Raw genomic sequence first — 21,975 nt, forward strand, 5'->3', positions numbered from 1 at the left:
AGATCCAATGATTGTTAGTAGAATAGGGAATCAGTGGATTCAGGAGGGTAATATGGAACGCCGTGTGGATCCCAACGGCCTCGTATCACTAGCAGTCGAGATGACAGACATCTTATCCACATGGCTGTAACGGGTCGTGCAGCCACGTCTCGATCCCTGAGTCAACAGATAGGGACGTTTGCGAGACAACAACCATCTGCACGAACAGTTCGACGACGTTTGCAGCAGCATGGACTATCAGCTCTGAGACCATGGCTGCGGTTACCCTTGACGCTACGTCACAGACAGCAGCGCCTCCGATGGTGTACTCAACAACGAACCTGGGTGCACGAAAGGCAAAACGTCATTTTTTCTGTTGAATACAGGTCCTGTTTACAGCATCATGATGTTCGCATCCGTGTTTGGCGACATCGCGGTGAACGCACATTGGAAGCGCGTATTCGTCATCGCCATACTGGCGTATCACCCGGCGTGATGGTATGGGGTGCCATTGGTTACACGTCTCGGTCACCTCTTGTTCGCATTGACGGCATTTTGAACAGTGGACGTTACATTTCAGACGTGTTACGACCCATGGCTCTACCCTGCATTCGATCCCTGCGAAACCCTACATTTCAGCAGGATAATACACGACCGCATGTTGCAGGTCCTGTACGGGCCTTTCTGGATACAGAAAGTGTTCGACTACTGTCGTGGCTAGCACATTCTCCAGATCTCTCACCAACTGAAAACGTCTGGTCAAAGATGGGCGAGCAACCGGCTCGTCGCAATACGCCAGTCACTACTCTTGATGAACCATGGTACCGTGTTGAAGCTGCACACGCCATCCAAGCTCTGTTTGACTCAATGCCCAGGCGTATCAAAGCCGTTATTACGGCTAGAGGTGGCGGTTCTGGGTACTGATTTCTCAGGATCTATGCACCCAAATTGCGTGAAAATGTAATCACATGTCAGTTCTAGTATGATATATTTGTCCAATGAATACCCGCATATCATCTGCATTTCTCTTGGTGTAGCAATTTTAACGGCCAGTAGTGTACTATCGTAGTCGGCGTAGTTGCGATGCCCACCTTGTCCGGATGTCGCAGTGCCTAGTTACCATACGTAATGGATTAGGAACGGGGCGTGGTCAGGAAAGGTCAAACAAGTGAGAAAGGCATAATGTTCATTTTATTATTAGCCGCTGCTTACATAATTTGTTCAGTATGAGCACTGGACACGTCGACGAGATGCCGCTGTGCAGTGCCAGATTTGCATCTGGGGGCCAAAATTGTAAATAATTTTTTCGTCATAAATCGGCTCCGCACTAACGCGTTAGCATACCTACCGAGTATCGCAGCCATAGGACAATTACAGCTCACACTGGACCTCAGTAAATAGCTGTACTTTAATTATAACCACCTGGCACAGTCAGATGACTCCACGTGAGGCATAGCACGCATGGAGGTGCGACCGTGCCCGCCCCGGGAAAGAAGCTGCCCGATTTGTTGGTGTATCGACGTGAACCGTCTTACGTATCTGCAAGGAATAAAACCCTGTATAAGGACAACGGCCGCAAAAATATCCAAGCCGATAGGTACTGGAGACGAATGTGACTCCTTGTCAATGACAGTCGGTTTCAAACCTGAAAAGAATTACTGCTGTCAATGAATATAAGTCAGTCTGAATCGATTTCTGAACAAACTATTCGAAGAGAACTGAATGCAATGGACGGTTAGAGAAGGGTACCTCACAAAAGGCTATTGCTGGCAGCGGCACCTGAAGCTTCACGTCTTCAACGGTCTAAACATCACAGAAACTGGTCCAGGCGTGTAGTGTGACCCAGCGAGTCGCGATTTTGCCTCTTTCAAATAACAAAGGCGTCTTGTCCTCCGAAGTCCCATGTGGCGCTTGACCCGCAGTGTATGAAAGACAGAAGGGAGTTCAGCGACGTTTTGTGTTTTTCGCACTGTGATTGAGGATCACTTATTCAGGCTACAGTGGATGGACATTACCAGGATGGTTTTTTTTTTTTTTTCAACTTCATCGGTCACCAAGGACTGCCCTTTCGTCATCACGTCCTTGATAGATGTACTGTGGACACTCCTGTCGTCCTGGATGACGTCAAACATGTTCACAGGGCTGCACGCACAATTCCTTGTTTGAAGAACACCCCTGTACCCTGGTATTGTCTCCGTCTTGCCTGATAAATCATTTGATTTTGATCTCATAGAAAATATCTGAAATTAATTGGAATTACGAATGAAACTTAGCAATCAACTTGTCCGTAATTTGGCAGTTACACCAAATGTAACAACCAAAGCTTCAGTGGGATGTAGCATACCTGTAGAACTGTCTTGCATGCCGAATTGAGTCCATTATCAAGGCTAAAGTTGTTGCAACGCAGTATTTGCGGAATGTCTGCAGAAATTGATTAATATTTTGTCTGATGTTCTTATTAGTTTTCCACGTAGTCATAATGTTTGTCGAAGCATTTGGTTCAAATGGTTCAAATGGCTCTGAGCACTATGGGACTTAACATCTGTGGTCATCAGTCCCCTAGAACTTAGAACTACTTAAACCTAACTAACCTAAGGACATCACACACATCCATGCCCGAGGCAGGATTCGAACCTGCGACCGTAGCAGTAGCGCGGTCGATGCATTTGTTCCAACGGTAAACCCATCTGTCGAAACCAGCATAAAACAAATCAGATTCTATCTATAACAGCTACTTAACAAAGTCCACCTGAACGTCGGTGTCTGTTCTGAAGCACTGACAGGCCAGGGTACTTCTGGAGATATGAAAGTCGCCTCGTAGGACATCTGACTTCATGGAGAGTGTTCGAATACAGTACATCGGAACGCACGACCAAATTATGCGTAACCAAGTTTTATGTGGTTAAGTATTGTTATGCAACAACACTTCTCTCTTCGAAACCAATTCCGGACATTTGCTACGAATCATCTTTTGTAAACGATACGGTGTGGTACAATTTAATAAGTTACATGTTCCAAAGATCATCTGAACGATTCTTTTATCGAAATGGGGTGGGACGAGTCAATTTACAGGATATCTGTAAATGATTAGTCTCAACATTTACGAACACACTTAAAACACTTAAAAACAAGAATTCGTCAATGTACGAAAAGGACCGCCCAGCAGAAATGATTTTAAGTTGTAATTAAAACTTGCTTTGCTACATTTTATGCTATTGGGCAAATGATCGAAGATTTTTGTTGCTGGACATTGAATTCCTTCCTGAGCCACTCACAGCTGACATTACTGTTTTCTCAAATTCTGATGCATTTTGTATGAAGAATTTCATCAGCGTGTATGTATATATTGTGATAGCGCAGTTAAAATGCCGAGCTCCTTGCAGAGGTACCTACATGAAGTCCGTGAGTAGACATCATATATTATTCCTACTGCTCGCTTTTGTGCAATAAATTCTTCCTTTACAAGTGATGATCGACCATAGAAAACTATTCCATAAGACTTTACTTAGCGGAAATATGCAAAATGTATCAGGGGGTTCATTTGTTTGTTTCCAAGATTAAAAATTTTACGAAGACCAAAAGTAGCTGAACTGAATTGTTTGAGAAGCTTAGTAACATGCTTCTTTCAGTTTAAGTTTTCATCAATAAATACACCTAAAATTTGGACCATTCTACTCTGTTTACTGACTCCTGTTACAGTGCTGAATCAGTTGTTGCCTTGAGTGTTGGGCAGAACTGAACATAGTATGTTGTGCCATAATTTAAGGAGAGTTCATTTTCTGAGAACAACTTTATAATTTTTCGGCATACACCTTTTCTGTCGCTTTCTCTCTAATGGGATTTATTATAGCACGTATCGTCGGCAGCAAGTACCATTGCTGCTTGTTGAATGTTAAGTGGAAGGTTGACGTATACAAGGAATAGGAGTGGAACCCCAAAAGTGAACAGTGTGGAACTCACTTTGTGATTCCTCGGCCCCCCCCCCCCCCCCCCCCGAAGCACTAAAATTTTCTATCCTTCCGACATTGTTTCAAATATTCTGCATAACCTTTTACATTCTGATTGTTAAGTATATTTCAAACCAGCTGTTCTTAAAGCTATCAAATGCCTTGGAAAGATCACAAAAAGCCAGTTGGTGATATTTTATTGTTTAAGCACTCTACTGTTTGATGACTGAATGTATAAATAGTATTTACAGTCGAACAACCCTGGTGTCCAAACTGTGATATGCTAAGCAAATTGTTTCCACTTTAGTGTCGGATTACTCTTCAGTACACTGCTTTTGTAAATATTTTAGATAAAGGTCTCAGTAAGGAAATTGAACGATAATTCTTTATGACTGTCTTGTCACGTTTCCTATGAAAAATTTAACAAATGCATATTTTAACGTGTCTGGAAAATTTATGTGCTAGCGAAGCACTGCATATATCACTGAGGACATTACTTATTAAGTTGGGACAACTTTTCAAAGTTCTGTTTGAAATTTCACGAATATCACCTGAGCTTTTGTTTCTTAGAATTTTTAGAATTCAGTTGATTACATACGACAGACGGCATTTACGGTTGCTTCAGGGGTGACAAACTCAACTAGAATCTCACCATCAGTGTCCCAAAAATTGTTGCTATATCGTATATACCGTTGTTTTACTCTTCTTATGGGCGGAGGTTCTGAGACGAGAGAAGTCTCCATGACACAGATGCTTTCTTCGGCTCTCAGATGTCACGTGAAGCACCCTCGTTTCGTCCTTTATGATGATACGTTGCAGAACTGGACCAGTCTGCACATGTAACCACATTAAGTGCTGGATAGATAACCCCAGTGTCTTGACTATTCTTGTGTGAGTGCTGCCGCGGTTCCCAGCGAGAACGCATCTTGCGGTAGACCAGTGTGTTGTGCGTGATATCCGCTACACTGCCGACGCAGATACTGAGCTTGTGTACAGTCTGCATCACATGAATGCTAAGGTCGGTTTGAATCAACCATGTCACACATGTCTGCTTTTATCAGATTCGTGGCATCATAGCAACACTTTTTCTCGTGACACATCTTTTTTGTCCAGAGATCGCAAGCCATACCAAATTTGGCACCACGAATCGGTACCATAGTCATTAGCGAGGGCTCTTTGCAATTCCCAGCAGCCAATGGCAGGCACTCTTAGAAGACCACGCCTCCATCTCAGCACAGCAGCGCCCTCACACTGAGGTCAATATAGTGTCGAGTATGCAAGGGCTCTGCCCTAGTTTGTGACCTCATCTGAAGGAATCGCCGTCATAGTGTAGGACCAACGAGTTGTCGAAGTTTCTGATGAACTTGTACTTTAGAAAATGATGAACATTGTACCACAAGAAAACAGCCTGTTAATTAGCGCATCAAGTGATGCTTTGCTAGCCCATGACAGTTGTACATTATCCAGTGCTCTTACGGCAAAGAAGTGTGTCAAAGTAAATATTTTATTAATTAATATAATTAAGTGAGCTAATATTTCATGTGTTCTACCCTGAGGTGATAATAGGTATGGGATAGTGAGATGTGCGGTAGTATCGTGTACACAAAGTGTAGAAGAGCAGCACATTGATGAAGCTGGTATTCGCACTCAGGTGATGCATGTGAAAAGGTTTCCGGCGTCATTATGGCTGCACGAAGGGAATTCACATACTTTGAATGCGGAACGGCCGTTAGACGCATGGGTCATTCCGTTTAGGGAATCGTTAGGTAGATCAGTATTCCGAAAGCCACAGTGGCGAGTGTGTGCTGAGAATATCAAATTTCAGGCATTACCTCCCACCATGGAAAATGCAATGGCCGACGACCTTCGCTTAACGACCGAGAGCAGCGGCGTTTGCGTAGAGTTGTCAGAGAAAACTGACGCACAACACTGCGTGAAAAACAGCAGAAATCAGTGTGGGACTTACGACGAACATATCCGTTAGGATGCAACAGACGACCGACTCGAGTGCCTTAACTAACAGCACGACATCGCCTGCAGCGCCTCTCCTGGGTTCGTGACTGTCGGTTGGACTCTAGACGACTGGAAAACGGTGGTCTGGTCAGATGAGTTCCGTTTTCCGTTGGTAAGAGATGATGGCAGAACACGCGAAGCCATGGACCCAACTTGTCAACAAGGCACTGTGCAAGCTGGTGGTGGCTCCATAATAGAGTGGGCTGTATTTACATGGAATTGACTGGGTTCTCTGATACTGAACTGATCATTGACTGGAAATGGTTATGTTCGGCTACTTGGAGACCATTTCGAACCATTCATCGACTTCATGATCCCAAACAATTTTCACTGATGACAATGCGCCAAGACACTAGGCCACAGTTGTTCGCAAATCGTTTGAAGAACGTTCTGAAAAATTCGAGCGAATGACCTGGCCATCAAGATCGCCCAACTTAATCCCCCCGAACATTTATGACACATAATCGAAAGGTCAATTTGTACACAAACGTCTGCATCTGTACACTTTTGCAGTTATGATCGGGTATAGAGGCAGCATGGCTCATCATTTAAGCGGGGAACTTTAAACGACCTTTTTAAGTCCATGACACGTCGATCTGCTGCACTACGCCGCGCAAAAGTAGGTCCGACGCGATGTTGGGATGTATCCCATGACTTCTGACACCTCAGTGCAGTTTGATGAGCCTTGTTCCAGAGTACTAAAAGGACCCACATTATTACCGGTCGAAGGTAGTTTCGTCTGATCACAAAACACTTCGCAGTTCAATTGCGAACGCCTCCACGCTAAAATTGTATCATGTTCAATTGCGAACGCCTCCACGTTAAAATTGTATCGTGTTTTACTGTGCCTGTGATTACAGTGTGAATGAGGTTGCCCGATTTCCTGGTGTATCAACACGGACAGTCCAACTTGTCTACAAGGTAATGCGTACCACTCGCGCCCATGTAACACGACGTAAGAGCAGTGAACGTAAAAAGGTCCTAACCGTCGGGGACTGGGAACGAATCTCACGCCTTGTCAATGCCAATCGGTTTCAAATCCTAAAAGAATTGCTGCTGTTTGGGAATACAGCTATATCTCAACGAGATTCCGAGTGAACATCGCAAAGCCAACTACATATAATGTTCATCAGGAGTCTGGTACTGTGCAAACGTCATTGCTCACAGCGACACACAGACCTGCACATCAGCTGATTGCAGACTCGCAGTGTGTGGTCCAGTGAGACGCAGCTTTGCCGGGGGTGGTTCTGTGATGTTTTCAGAACGTTTTCATCCACATCTATATGATTACTCTGTAATTAGAAATCAAGTGCCTGGCAAAGGTTTCATCGAACTACCTTCAAGCTATTTCTCTGTCGTTCCACTCTAGAACAGTGCGCGAGGAAAACGAACATTTAAATACACTGACGAAAAGAAAACACCAACGCCAAAAAATAACTAATGTAGAGTAATGAACATTGGGGAACACTTTTATCTAGGTAACATATGTAAGAGATTAACGTTGCGACGTCACAGGTTAATGAAAGCACGAGATAAGCCATTGCAAATACGAACTTCTAGTACATTAATAACTGATGTAACCGACAGAATATTAAATGCAAGCATGCAAACTTACATGCTTTGCAAAACTTCCTGGCAGATCTTTTTTTTACGTTCCATTTATAATCCGAAAACTTGAAATGGAAGTTGAGCAGCAATTTTTAGCAATTAATAGCGCCGTTTCAGACAGCAGATTATCTGAAAGTATATTTAATGTATGTTCGAAGTATGTGAAGGTTGTATACGAATATCGTCTAGTTGTGACTTTCCCCACTGAATCGAATTTGAGCTCATTTTCTGGTGACATTGCGTTACGGAAATCGATATGTTATGCCTTGCCGGAATTGTGGAAATGTCTACTCTTATTTAGCGTATGAATATTACATTTTATTTGGAATGGGGCTGACATACGAGGTAATATGTAAGAGAAACCATGCTTTTCCTAGCTGTTTTCAGCGAGTATAAAATTTAAGGACGCATAAAAGTCAAACCGTAATTGACAGAAAAATTTCGTTCTCACAGTTTAAAGATACAACCTTGTTCTATTTACAGGCGGAGTATCGTTATTTTCCGTTTTTTCTTTTCATCGCTACAATGTCAAACGCAAGACGCTGCGATTAAGCTTACCGTTGTAGCTGTTGCGATGGAGAAGGCACTGGTGTTAAGCTTGAACTTTTGTTGGTTATATCATATCTTTACTAACGAATACCACCCATGTTTGTTAGTTAAGAGTATGTAAAGCAATTCTGTTAGTAGCTGCAGTACATGCGTAGTTGTTACTCCAGCTGCCAATGTTGTGTTGCGTCATCAGAGCATGTTGATCAGCGAAGAACGGCAACTTCGTAGTTGCATTCCAGTATAGCACTGCCACGCTCAATTTTTGTCGCGGTTAGAGGAAAATAATATGGAAAATTGCAAATAAATGCTCGATACGCAAGCAGCTCACAATGTACGAACATTTGTAGAGCAAATTTCAATAGCAAATGGGAAAGTCGATTAACTCGAATGAATTTTGCGGTAAAGAATGATGAGTGAAATAAAACCCACTTTAATCTCTTTCACTGCTGACTGATGTCTCGCTGCTGCTATTGCAGCCGTCTGCTTGGATCAGCAACGGTTCTGCATCTACGTCAAGACAGTGGGCTCTTCGTGCATAACTGTTTTTTCCAGTTTGTGTACAAACACTGAATTCCTCTAGGCACTTTGGAGAAAACTTTCCAGAGTGGAGCGACAGAACTGTAAAATATCTTTTATTTTAAAATTATTGCTCTCCTTTCCTTCCTTGTTCTTGGCAAATGCCCAAGGCGCTCAATTCCGTAGTGCGCTAAAGGCAACCACACAAATTTAAAATCCTTGTGCACTGATCGCAATATACACTCCTGGAAATTGAAATAAGAACACCGTGAATTCATTGTCCCAGGAAGGGGAAACTTTATTGACACATTCCTGGGGTCAGATACATCACATGATCACACTGACAGAACCACAGGCACATAGACACAGGCAACAGAGCATGCACAATGTCGGCACTAGTACAGTGTATATCCACCTTTCGCAGCAATGCAGGCTGCTATTCTCCCATGGAGACGACTGTAGAGATGCTGGATGTAGTCCTGTGGAACGGCTTGCCATGCCATTTCCACCTGGCGCCTCAGTTGGACCAGCGTTCGTGCTGGACGTGCAGACCGCGTGAGACGATGCTTCATCCAGTCCCAAACATGCTCAATGGGGGACAGATCCGGAGATCTTGCTGGCCAGGGTAGTTGACTTACACCTTCTAGAGCACGTTGGGTGGCACGGGATACATGCGGACGTGCATTGTCCTGTTGGAACAGCAAGTTCCCTTGCCGGCCTAGGAATGGTAGAACGATGGGTTCGATGACGGTTTGGATGTACCGTGCACTATCCAGTGTCCCCTCGACGATCACCAGTGGTGTACGGCCAGTGTAGGAGATCGCTCCCCACACCATGATGCCGGGTGTTGGCCCTGTGTGCCTCGGTCGTATGCAGTCCTGATTGTGGCGCTCACCTACACGGCGCCAAACACGCATACGACCATCATTGGCACCAAGGCAGAAGCGACTCTCATCGCTGAAGACGACACGTCTCCATTCGTCCCTCCATTCACGCCTGTCGCGACACCACTGGAGGCGGGCTGCACGATGTTGGGGTGTGAGCGGAAGACGGCCTAACGGTGTGCGGGACCGTAGCCCAGCTTCATGGAGACGGTTGCGAATGGTCCTCGTCGATACCCCAGGAGCAATAGTGTCCCTAATTTGCTGGGAAGTGGCGGTGCGGTCCCCTACGGCACTGCGTAGGATCCTACGGTCTTGGCGTGCATCCGTGCGTCGTTGCGGTCCGGTCCCAGGTCGACGGGCACGTGCACCTTCCGCCGACCACTGGCGACAACATCGATGTACTGTGGAGACCTCACGCCCCACGTGTTGAGCAATTCGGCGGTACGTCCACCCGGCCTCCCGCATGCCCACTATACGCCCTCGCTCAAAGTCCGTCAACTGCACATACGGTTCACGTCCACGCTGTCGCGGCATGCTACCAGTGTTAAAGACTGCGATGGAGCTCCGTATGCCACGGCAAACTGGCTGACACTGACGGCGGCGGTGCACAAATGCTGCGCAGCTAGCGCCATTCGACGGCCAACACCGCGGTTCCTGGTGTGTCCGCTGTGCCGCGCGTGTGATCATTGCTTGTACAGCCCTCTCGCAGTGTCCGGAGCAAGTATGGTGGGTCTGACACACCGGTGTCAATGTGTTCTTTTTTCCATTTCCAGGAGTGTACTTTCCAAAAGGTATTCCTGCGCCTGAAGTGCGGTCGCACGTGTTCCAGTTGACCAGCTTTCGCAAATTCCTCATATGTCGTATCATTTGTCGGAAGCTCTACATTATTGCTTCCGTTCATTCAATAATAGAATCCTTTTTCCATTTCGCAGATGGATTTTCTGATACTAGATTCATCATCGTGCGATATAGAGCCTGGTCTAAAACAATCGCAAATCTCTTTGGTAATTTTTAGAGAAAGCTCCTAAACCACGCTTCGCAGTGTCTGGCATGCATCTGATATTGATAATCTGCACCTCCTTTTTTCCCAATAAAACATAAACCAGCATTCATTTTGCACGAATACCTCTTCGTTCCCAATATGACACAGTATAATCCTTTTTCCAGAAACGGACAATGTTCGAATTTCACCTTTCCAGCAATTCCACCCTTCAACACTTTCTCTGTGATAACCGTATACATTTTCTGATGCAAAAGGCATTTCTTGTTCCAGTCAACCAAGTATTCTGGAATTATTTGCACCACACCAACCCTCATCAGCGTAATAGTCCACCCAGTATTGCGAAACTGTCTTATTTCGGCAAGAACTCGCTCTTTTTCCTGCTACTTGATTATTTTCTGCACAGTTTTTTTTGTTCAACAGTTTGTATTCAAAGCCCAATTTTCGAATAGCGCTCCAAATGGTTGTTTCACTCATAACAGGAAAATCTTCCACTTCGGTCTTCAACTTTTCCAACATAGCTGCCACTTTTGGAAACTGCTTTCCCTCACAGAGGTCATGGATTTTCTTCTTGTGACTCCCTCTGTAAACTCGTCCAATACGAACTTCTCTCCTCCACCAAAACTCCTTTTTGGTGATATAAGACATGAAGTTTCTCTGTATTCTCTCGAAAGTCCTTCAGTGTGCGGCGGGGCGGGGCGGGGTTGGTGGGACTCGTTTTGCGATTTATTCAATGTCCACCTACCTCGGTGCAGTGTCCATTCACCATCCGTTACTCTGCATTCGTAGGTACTATGCAGACGATGAGAAAAGCAGCGTTGAAGAAAACCACTTTCCATGCATACGGTTACAAAGTTCGTGTAACTAAAGTAACTAGATACACCTGTAAATCTCTATTAATAACGGGCAAAGTGGATGCTTCCTCCCTTCATTGAAAATGTTTGTTTGTAGATACTGATGTTTTATTACGGTCCTTTTCATTTGTTATGTCACCAAGCCCCCATCTACGTAGGTAGTACATCTATTACTAGTTCGTGCAGCTTATATCACACGTAAGACAGCCAGAAATGTGCTAAGTCCAACCCGAAATATTACGAGATTCACACAAGCAAAACACTGTTACAAAACGAGTTCACATTCGGTCCTTTTCAGTGGATTCTTCGAAAGAAGATGCTCGCCAAAATGTTCTGTACATGCATACAGAACACGCCACGCAGAATATTCACAAAGGCCGATTGTTTCACACGCGGTTTATTATGCAACCAACATTCCAAAACCTCTCCAAATTTCACCGTAATGTCCGTAATTGCATCTGCTAGCACGGCGATATAAACAGAGCACGAGTTAACCGTCATTTCTTCATCTTACAGATAATTTTTTCGGACACATTTAACATGACCTTCTCGTCCGACAGCGAGTCCACGACTGCCCGAATGCCGTCGCTCACAGGGCATATAACTCATTCAGTTACGCGGGAAGTACTCCTCTCTCATTGGTTGGTCAAAATGATCATCCAATCAGATTAACCTTTCATGATCAATTTCGCGCAAACCGCTTTACTCCAATCAGCAATCGCAGATGAATTTACGTCATTTCATATTTCAAAATTTCACAAAATGTCCCACAAAACCAAACCAAACGAAAATCAAAAGAAAACTATGCTTGAAATGTACTTTAGAACTAAGTATCCTCTTACTATCTTTCTGGCTGCCTTATTACAAAAGCAAACGCTCCTAGACATACGTCATCCACCAGTTAGGGGGATTCACCGTTTTCAGGACATCCTGGTTACGTAACACTTACTAGTTACGGATGGTGTAATACATTATTAATTGAAATTTGACGTATGTCCCCACATACACACTCACATTCACTCTCATCTGCTACCATCCTAACAGAAAATGTAAATATCAACTTCTAAACTATTATTTCTATTACGAAAGCAAAATTATTACAAGTTTAGAATCAAAATTCCTTAAAAATAACTGAGAGTGCTGTTATTGTTTCCAAATAACAAAGAAACTTAAACTGTCATCATTCCCTTCTGAATTTACTTTACTAAGCGTCAGTTAAGTAACTTTTAATGGGTTTTATATAGTTCCAAAACTATTAAAGTTATCCGCACGAAAATTTTACACACTGTTCTTCTAAATTATAAAAGTTCATACACCAAATTTGTAAACAAACAGATCATACTTATTATAGTTATTTAGTTTCTTACGTGAGATGAATAAGTGATCTTAGTACACTCCGCACAACGCAGTTCTCACGGTCCACACACCGAGACAGATGACCTTATGAAAAACTTACTGCAAAACTCTGCAGCCATGTAAATATCTGCACGTTACAACTGTACTTTCACTAATAACGAGACATTCAAAAGTCCTTTTTACTGGCTGCGATATGGAACTGCAACGCACCCTGTTTACTTTCGGCGTCAAAGTCAGCAGGCCCACCCACCACAGACTTCTCACAACTCCGTTCCCTTTACTGGCTGTGATATGGAACTGCTCAAGCCCCATTTATTTTCGGCCTCAAAGTAAGTACGCGCACTGATCACCATAGACTTTTCACAACTCTGTTCCCTTTACTGGCTGTGATACAGAAATGCTCGCACCCTGTTCTTCTTCGGCCTCAAAGTAAGCACACACACGATCACCGTAAACTTTTCACAACTCCGTTCTCTTTATTGGCTGTGATGCAGAATTGTTCACACTCTCCTCGGGCATGGATGTGTGTGATGTCCTTAGGTTAATTAGGTTTAAGTAGTTCTAAGTTCCAGGGGACTGATGACCTCTGAAGTTAAGTCCCATAGTGCTCACAGCCATTTGAACCATTTTTTTTGTTCACACTCTATTTATTTTTGACCTCAAAGTAAGCATGTGTACTGATCATCATAGATTTACACAGCTCTACTGTCTTTACTGGCTGTGATATAGATCTGCTCCTGCCCTAATCATTTTCGGACTCAAACTAAGAACTCACACTGATTACCATACATTTTTCACAGCTACGTTCTCTCTACTGGCTGTGATACGGAACTGCACCTGCCCTATTCATTTTCGGTCTCGAAGTAAGCACGCGCACTGATCACCACAGACATTTCACAACTCCATCTCTTAACTGGCTGTGATACAGAACTGCTCCCACCCTATTCATTTTCACCCTCAAAGTAAGAACATGCACTGATCACCACAGACGTCTCACAACTCCATTCTCTTCACTGTCTGTGATACAGAACTGCCCACGCCCTATTCATTTGCGGCCACAAAGTAAACATGGACACTGATCGCCATAGACGTTTCACAACTCCGTTCTCTTTACTGGGTGTGATACGGACCTCTTTGCACCCTATTCATTTTTGGCCTCGAAGTATGCACGTGCACTGATCACCATTGAATTTTCACAACTCCGATGTCTTTACTGCCTGTAGTATGGAACTGCTCATGCCCTATTCATTTTCATCCTCAAAGTAAGCACGTGCACGGATCACCATATACTTTTCACAACTTTGTTCTCTTTACTGACTGTGATACGGAGCTAATCGCGCCGTATTCATTTTTGGCCACAAAGTAAGCATGCACACTGCTCACCATAGACTTTTCACAACTCCATTCTCGTTACTGGCTGAGATATGGAGCTGCTCGTGCCCAATTCATTTTCGGCCAAAAAAAAAGCACACACGCTGATCACCATAGACTTTTCACACTTCCATTGACTTTACTGGCTATGATACGGAACAGCTCACATCCTATTCATTTTCAGCCTCGAAGTAAGCAGGAGCACTGATCACCATAGACTTTTCACAACTCCGATGTCTTTACTGGCTGTGATACGGAACCGCTCATCCCCCATTCATTTTCATCCTCTTAGTAAGCATGTACACTGGTCACCACAGACCTTTCACAAATCCGTTGCCTTTACTGGCTGTGATATGAAACTGTTCACACACTATTCATTTTCGGTCTCAAAGTAAGCACATGCACTGATCACCATAGACTTTCCGCAACTCCGTTCTCTTTGCTGGCTGTGATATGGAACTGCTCATGCCTATTCATTTTCGGCCTCAAAGTATGCACATGCACTCATCACCATAGACTTTTCACATGTCTGTTCTCTTCACTGGCTGTGATACAGAACTTCTCACGCCCTATTCGTTTTCGGCCTCAAAGTAAGCACGTGCACTGATCACCAAAGTCTTTTCACAAATGCCGGCCAGTGTGGCCGAACGGTTCTAGGCGCTTCAGTCTGAAACCGCGCGACAGCTACGGTCGTAGGTTCGCATCCTGAGTCGGGCATGGATGTGTGTGATGTCCTTAGGTGAGTTAGGTTTAAGTAGTTCTAGGGGACTGATGACCTCAGATGTTAAGTCCCATAGTGCTCAGAGCCATTTGAACCTTTTTTTTCACAAATCCATTCTCTTTTCTGGCTGTGATACGGAGCTGCTCACACTCTGTTCTTTTTCAGCCTCAAAGTAAGCACGTACACAGATCACCACAGACGTTTGACATTTCCGTTGTCTTTGCTTGCTTTGTCACAGAGCCGCTCGCGCCCTGTTACTTTTCAGCCTCAAAGTGAGCATGTGCACTGATCACCATAGACTTTTCACAACTCCATAAACGATGCATCGTTTCACACAAGTACAAGGCAACTAATTATGTTACAAGCATGGTCTCACACGAATACACAACAACAAATGGCAACACGATTGTTTCCTATCTACACTAAGCCGCGATGTAAACACTTATCAGTGAACAATGAAGTGGAAATACTGTTCAGAGGTCCAGCAACATAGTACACGTAAACACACGCTGCATAGAAACGCAAAAGCAGACAAATTAAAGATGTGGTGCTAGTGCTTTATGTAGACTTATGTACATATAAACATAACATCTGTAAGAGGCAACAACTGACCTTGAATTTACACTTTTTGTCTTGTTAATAAGTATCACCATTTGGCGAATTGCAACAATCTACGCCCACCATTATTATGACAAAACGACTAATTCAGAGCAACGACAATACGTCTGGAAGTTGAGTATGGTTGTATCTTTAACATGTGTAAAGGAAATTTTTCTCCTAATTGCGATCTGACTTCTATGTCTCCTCAAATTTGATGCTCTCCACAAATGATCGAAAAGGTACGCTTTCTCTTAAATATTACCGTGTATGCCGGCCCCTTTTCAACTACAATATGATTTTCATACCCCAATTAAAATTAGATATTTCCTAAGATCTGGCAAGAAATAACACATCGATGTTAGTCATGTGATGTGACCTGAATATGAGCTCAGGGTTAGGGGTCAATCGTTATGAAATGAGTAATAGTAGTGGCTCACAAGAACAAGGTTTTAAATAGGAGGGCAAAGTATGGTTCGTTCTTTTAATGTTCGTGCCTTGGTTCATAAGGTAGTCTGGTAAGGTGTGCACAGCTGTGAGCCACATGAGTTTCATTGTTGTTTGGGACTAATAATTATGTCTACGTGCGCCTATCTGGGACTTACGAATGTTCCAGTGTGTAACAAAATGGTTCAAATGGCTCTGAGCACTATGGGACTTAACTTCTGAGGTCATCAGTCCCCTAGAACTTAGAAACCTAACTAACCTAAGGACATCACACACATCCATGCCCGAGGCAGGATTCGAACCTGCGACCGTAGCGGTCGCGTGGTTCCAGACTGTAGCGCCTAGAAGCGCTCTGCCACTCCGGCCGGCCAGTGTGTAACACTTTGGGACTTTTTGAGTGCTACTGTGGGTGCCAGTGACTGAACTTTTACTAATGTTTTTTTTTGTTTTGTTTGCTTTAGGGCGCAAAAAACAACTGGGGTCATACGTAACCAAGTCAAAACTACAGAACACGAAGACAGGGAGGACTTAAAAAGCGACTATACCTCAGTCTCAATGGACATAACAGAAGACAGATAAAAACAGGCACGTGGATAAAGGACTGAAAAAAGACACCATACACAAACGGAGATCCAAAACTAAAAATTAAATGCCCTTCGCCAAATTTCTTTGGCGGATAAAAAGTACAACGGGGTCGATAGCCCGCGCGTCATTTGCTAAGACGGCCTATAACTCAGACGACGGATTTGTTATTGTGTATAGACTTGAATGAACTTGCTGAAGCTTAGGAATATACTAAGTTTGAGTCATGTGGTGCCTGGCTCAATGCTTTAGGCCTACGTGCGTTACTGCCTGCGAATGCTCTAATATGTCAGTCATTTTATTTCTTTACTTTGTTCAAATAACAACCTGTAAAGGCCACCATTCAATGTTATTTTGTGTCTGATTTGAATAAATTGACAGCGAACTTTAATTCTGTGGTTAGGCTACTGGCGGTTAATTTCACATCATATCACTTCCTACCAAAGTCCGGTATTTGCAATGAAACGTAACAATCAACATCCCTGCGATATGGCAAATTTATGGTCTATAATCATCAGGGGATATAGTGCACCCGATCTCTTTCTCGCCGATTTGAAGCCATTTTCGAGTTTACAAGAGGTATTAGTGTGAGTTACGCTGAGGTGAATCATATTTTACCTGGTGTGCTTGCCTTAGTCTAAGCACCGACACATCTCAACATGATTTAATATCGCCATATACGAGTCTTTCGGAGCACCCTGTCACACATCAAGACTTATCCCTGTACAGATCAGATAATATCAGTTTATAAACGAGGCTTTGAAGATAATTTACAGGGTCCAAAAGTTTTGTTGGCACCAAGAAAAGAAAACGTCATCACCAACCAAGACTTTTGTAGTACTTACTAAGTGCTTCACCTTATAACGGCAAGTCTTAGATATTTGTCATCAGAGGAGACACTTAACTGCTACGAAATCTTCCGTTTATATATTTTTTGTACGCAGCAGTTGCAAGATCGTACAACATACCAATAACTTAGAGAGCCAAACGCGATTCATACTTCAGTGGGTGTTTTTCCATAATAATAAGAAAGACCATACTATCAGGTTCACTACAAGCACATGGATAACTTCACAAAAAGGACTAAATAATTTTTAGCATTGAATAACAAGAACAGTGTTTTTATTCTACTGATTTTTGTTTATTTCAAACTAGTTTTCAGTTTATTAGGCCATCTTCGGGAAACAACTGACTAGCGTCTGAAAGGGACACCGCTTCTTTAATAACCAAATATTATAGGTGAAGATACAATCAGATGAACAAAGTTCTGTGGATCAAACTTGTTTCTTAACGTTGAAATTATATTTTACATAATTGACAATGTTAAGCATAATAAATAATTAAACTACACAAAATTACAGTTTTACTCGTTATAGCGCAATTTTTCTTTTTGTGAGAAACGGTTAAACTGAGCGCTCTTCATTTATGTTGTGCAGCAAACATGTTTTTTAACATCGTAAGCTAAACAATGGACAGTATTACACATAATAATTAAAATACATAATCTAACAATATTATTGATTATTTGGCTATGATGGCACTGTCTGTCAGGTCGTGACATTAGTTGGGAGCTACCTAGCTGAGCACTTGCATCTTACGTTGAGCAACATACATGTCTCGCATTGTAAGTAATATTTATATGCACTGGACAATATTAAACACAGTACACGGTTAAAATGTACAGTATTAAGAATTAAAAGTTATGTTGTTGAAATTTGTGGGGTAATCAAGGTAAGGGATAGGAAATTCTATTATATTTTAATTTTGTGTAGATGTCTGTGTCATTCTGGCGGTTTGTGGGTATGTGGCTGGTTAATTGCACCATGTGAAACTCAAAAGCGGGTTTCTGCTCAGTTGCAAATTGGTCGTTTTAAACCAGATGGGGATTTTGAGCTAAATGTCTGTTTATCTCAAGTGCGTCTAAAAGGCTTAGGTTTCTTCCTTTGTCTGCTGTATTTAGTACTTCTGTATGGACTCGGTTTTAGGTCGTTTCTTCAGCACATGTTCGGCAAAGGTGAAGTCTAGACTTATATAATTTCCAGCTGCGTTCGTGTTCAATCAGCCTATCTGTTATGACCCTGCCTGGCTGGCGAATATATAGTTTGTTGCGGTCACTGCAAGTGATTTTGTATATAACCTTTTAACCTGTTATATGGCGTAGTTTAATTATTTATTGCTCTCAGTGTTGTCCATTATGTAAAGAGTAATTTCAACATTAAGAAACAATTTTGATGCACAACACTCTGTGTAAGTGGTTGCATCTTTACCTATGATGTTTTGTCATCTATGAACCAGGGCCCCTTTCAGGCGCTAGTCAATTGTTTCCTGAAGACGGCTTAGTAAGCCGAAAACAAGTTTGAAATAAACAAAAATCAGTAGAATAAAAACAGTATACTTGTTATTCAACCTTAACTATGGAATTGTTCTGACAAGAAATAACGGAAGAATCCATAAATAAGACTAAATAATTAGTTATCGTGGTATCTACATTTACATCCACATATACATTCTGCATATCACTGGGAAATCATGCAAGAGGGTATTTTACATAGTACCTCATGTTAGGATTGCTTCCCACTGCCAACGCTTTATAAAATTTCACACCTTTTAAGAACGAATAAAGTAAGATTTTATCCTCAGATAAACAATTAGTACCAATTTAAAATTAAAAAACAGTAATTTAGGTAATGTATTTGATAAAGCAAAACTTTACAAGCAGACATCTCTCGTGATAAAAGGGTCAATCAACATATTTAACTCTTTGTAGATCTATTCTGATACTGACTTGCTATAACAGAGTTAGAGCAATTTGACTAAAACTCTTTGCGAATTACGTTAAGACTGTGAATGAATGGAGGGAGTCATTAAAGGTTGAAGAGGAGTAATTGCATTTCCCCGGTGTCTGCCGTCTCACGTTCAATGAATGCAAAAGAATCGACGTTCCGGTTTAAACGAGCTCAAAGGGAGCGCGCGTGCAAGTCTGCTTGGAAATTTCTGTATGTGTTCCTAAAAATATCAAAATCCGATAGACAGCTTTGTGTTCATAGTTTCATGCTGCTTAGTTGTGGTAATCTAATGTTCGGATGAATGTGTCGTCCACCCTCTAAATCTCTTCTCTGTGATCCCGAAGTTGAATAATTGACCTCTGGAAGTCGAGACAGTTGACAGCCCTTTGTTTTCAGTGTTGAAAAGATGACTAAGGATAAACATCCCCGAAAAATAGCTTGTATGGATTAATATACGTTGTGAGAGAGAATTATTACAGTATCTAAACATCTATTAAAATACGCAGAAGGTGCCATTCTTATGTCACCAGAAAGGTCGATAAGCCAAAACATTATGACCACTGCCCACCGTGACGATGTATGCCACCTGTTGGCATTGTGGGCAAGTAGCGCGGTAAAAAATGTTTGTAAGCGGAACAGACAAGGGAGGGTGATTGTCCTAGCTAAGATATGGGCTGAAACTGGGCAAATCCACTGAGATAAGCGGCTTTGATAAAGAACAGATTATTATTATGCAGATCCTGTGAACGACTATCTCGTAAACATCATGTCCACGTGCTACTATCGTGAGCATCTACGACAAGAGGTGGAAGGACACTGAAGCTGCCACGGGACGCCAAATTGTTGGACGTCCACGACTCTTCACGGAATGTGGGGTTCGGAGGTTTGCCTGCTCTGTAGATGGTGGCCTGTGGCATCACTGCCAAAAGAGCACATTGCTGGTGCACACACAAGTGTTTTGGAGCACACCATTCATTGTACATTGTTGAATATTGAGCTCCGCAGCTGACCACACCTACGACATTGTCTATTGTGAGTGCAGTGGGCACGGGACCATTGTGATTCGACCGCCGATCAATGGAAACGTGTCGGCTCTTCAGCTGAATCATATTTCTGCTACACTAGGTCGCTGGTCGTCTCCACAAAGGATATCATCGAAATGAACGGCAGCTCGAAAGTGCAGCACACCACGGACACGGGCTGGTGGGAGCAGTATTATGCTATGGGAGACATTGTCCTGCACTTGCATGGGACCTGTGGCAGTAATCGGAGACACGTTGACAGCTGCATCCCTTCATGCTTGATGTCTTCCCCGACGACGACGTCATCTATCAGCAGTACAATTGTCCGTGTCTCGGAGCAGAGATTTGAGGAGCGTTATAGTGAGCTCACGTTGATATCACGGCGACGAAATTCACCTGGTGTAAATCCCATGGAACCCATCTGGGTCGCTATCAGGGGCCATCACCGTGTACGCATAACAGCGCCCAGTTATTTATGCGAATTATATGACCTCTGCGTAGACATCTAATGCCGCATACCTCCACATACTTACTAACAAACTGTAGGATCCCTGTCACGCGGAATCAGTGATGTATTTCGTTCCAAAGACGGACAAACAAGCTATTGAGCAGCAGTTCATGATGTTTTGGCTCATGAGTGTACGTCATTATTACAAAATGCTTAAGTTAAACTGAAGATGTCACTTTATGACGTCAAAAAGGCCATACGTCAGCATTACAAAATGCCTGTCGAATCACATTGCCTTTTATGCAGTTTCAAATTATGCGGAAGGTCAGTTTTAGGCAAGATTCGGTTGATCAAAATAGAGTTAGAGGACCCTTACGAATTACGAATTCTGTTCGCATGTCAATCATATTTATAATACATTTTTCCATGCAAATCGCGTTTATAATATATTCATTGAACCGGACATACATGAGATAGAGGGCCTAAAAATATACAAAAAAGTAAATAGCTACAACAGTGACAAAAAATAAATAAAGAGGATGTGGTTCACACGTGTTTCAAATTACTTCGTTTGATTAGTAGATTATAAATATCAGATCCGATTTTGTGGAAACAAATCGTTTTGAAAGTCATCAATGCTTTATTTAATAGTAAATGAATTATGGTTTACCAGATGAAACGTAAAGACACAGTTTAACTGTGTAGAGGTATTCTGACCTTGTACTTTGACTGTTATTCTTCAGTTGTTTTAAAATTCTTTTAAAGAAAATAAAAAATACGCTGGGTGGTCTCCCTCATGGGGCTCAGTGATATTAACTCATGGAAACCGTCCTAAACGAAACCTATTACATTACTGCAGATAAGAGGTGACGCCGACTTTCAATAAACGTGAAAAATGTTAGCCATAATTTATGAAAATTGAAACAAAAGCGAAAATTTGAAGCATATCGCGAGCCTGATAAAATAAGTATTCGTAAATATAGTGATATGAAAAGAGATGGATAATTTCAAGAAATTTCATGTTACAGCCTAAAGTATTTCTTATGTTATATCAATATGTTGCAACAGTTATTGTTACATAAGACTTAGATCATTATAAACAAAGAGCCTTCTATCAGAAGCAATAGATTTCACGTCGATCCAGTGCTCTCTGTTGATTTGAGACTGACAAGTAGAGCAGACAGTTCAACAGAATTATTTCACATTTTGTATAATCACTCTACAGATGAAGGAACAAAGCATAAACAGCCTTTGGTGAAGCACTGAGACAAACAAGTCTTCCATCGAGCCATATA

Source organism: Schistocerca piceifrons, chromosome 2 (assembly GCF_021461385.2).
Source record: "Schistocerca piceifrons isolate TAMUIC-IGC-003096 chromosome 2, iqSchPice1.1, whole genome shotgun sequence".
Lineage (NCBI taxonomy): Eukaryota > Metazoa > Arthropoda > Insecta > Orthoptera > Acrididae > Schistocerca > Schistocerca piceifrons.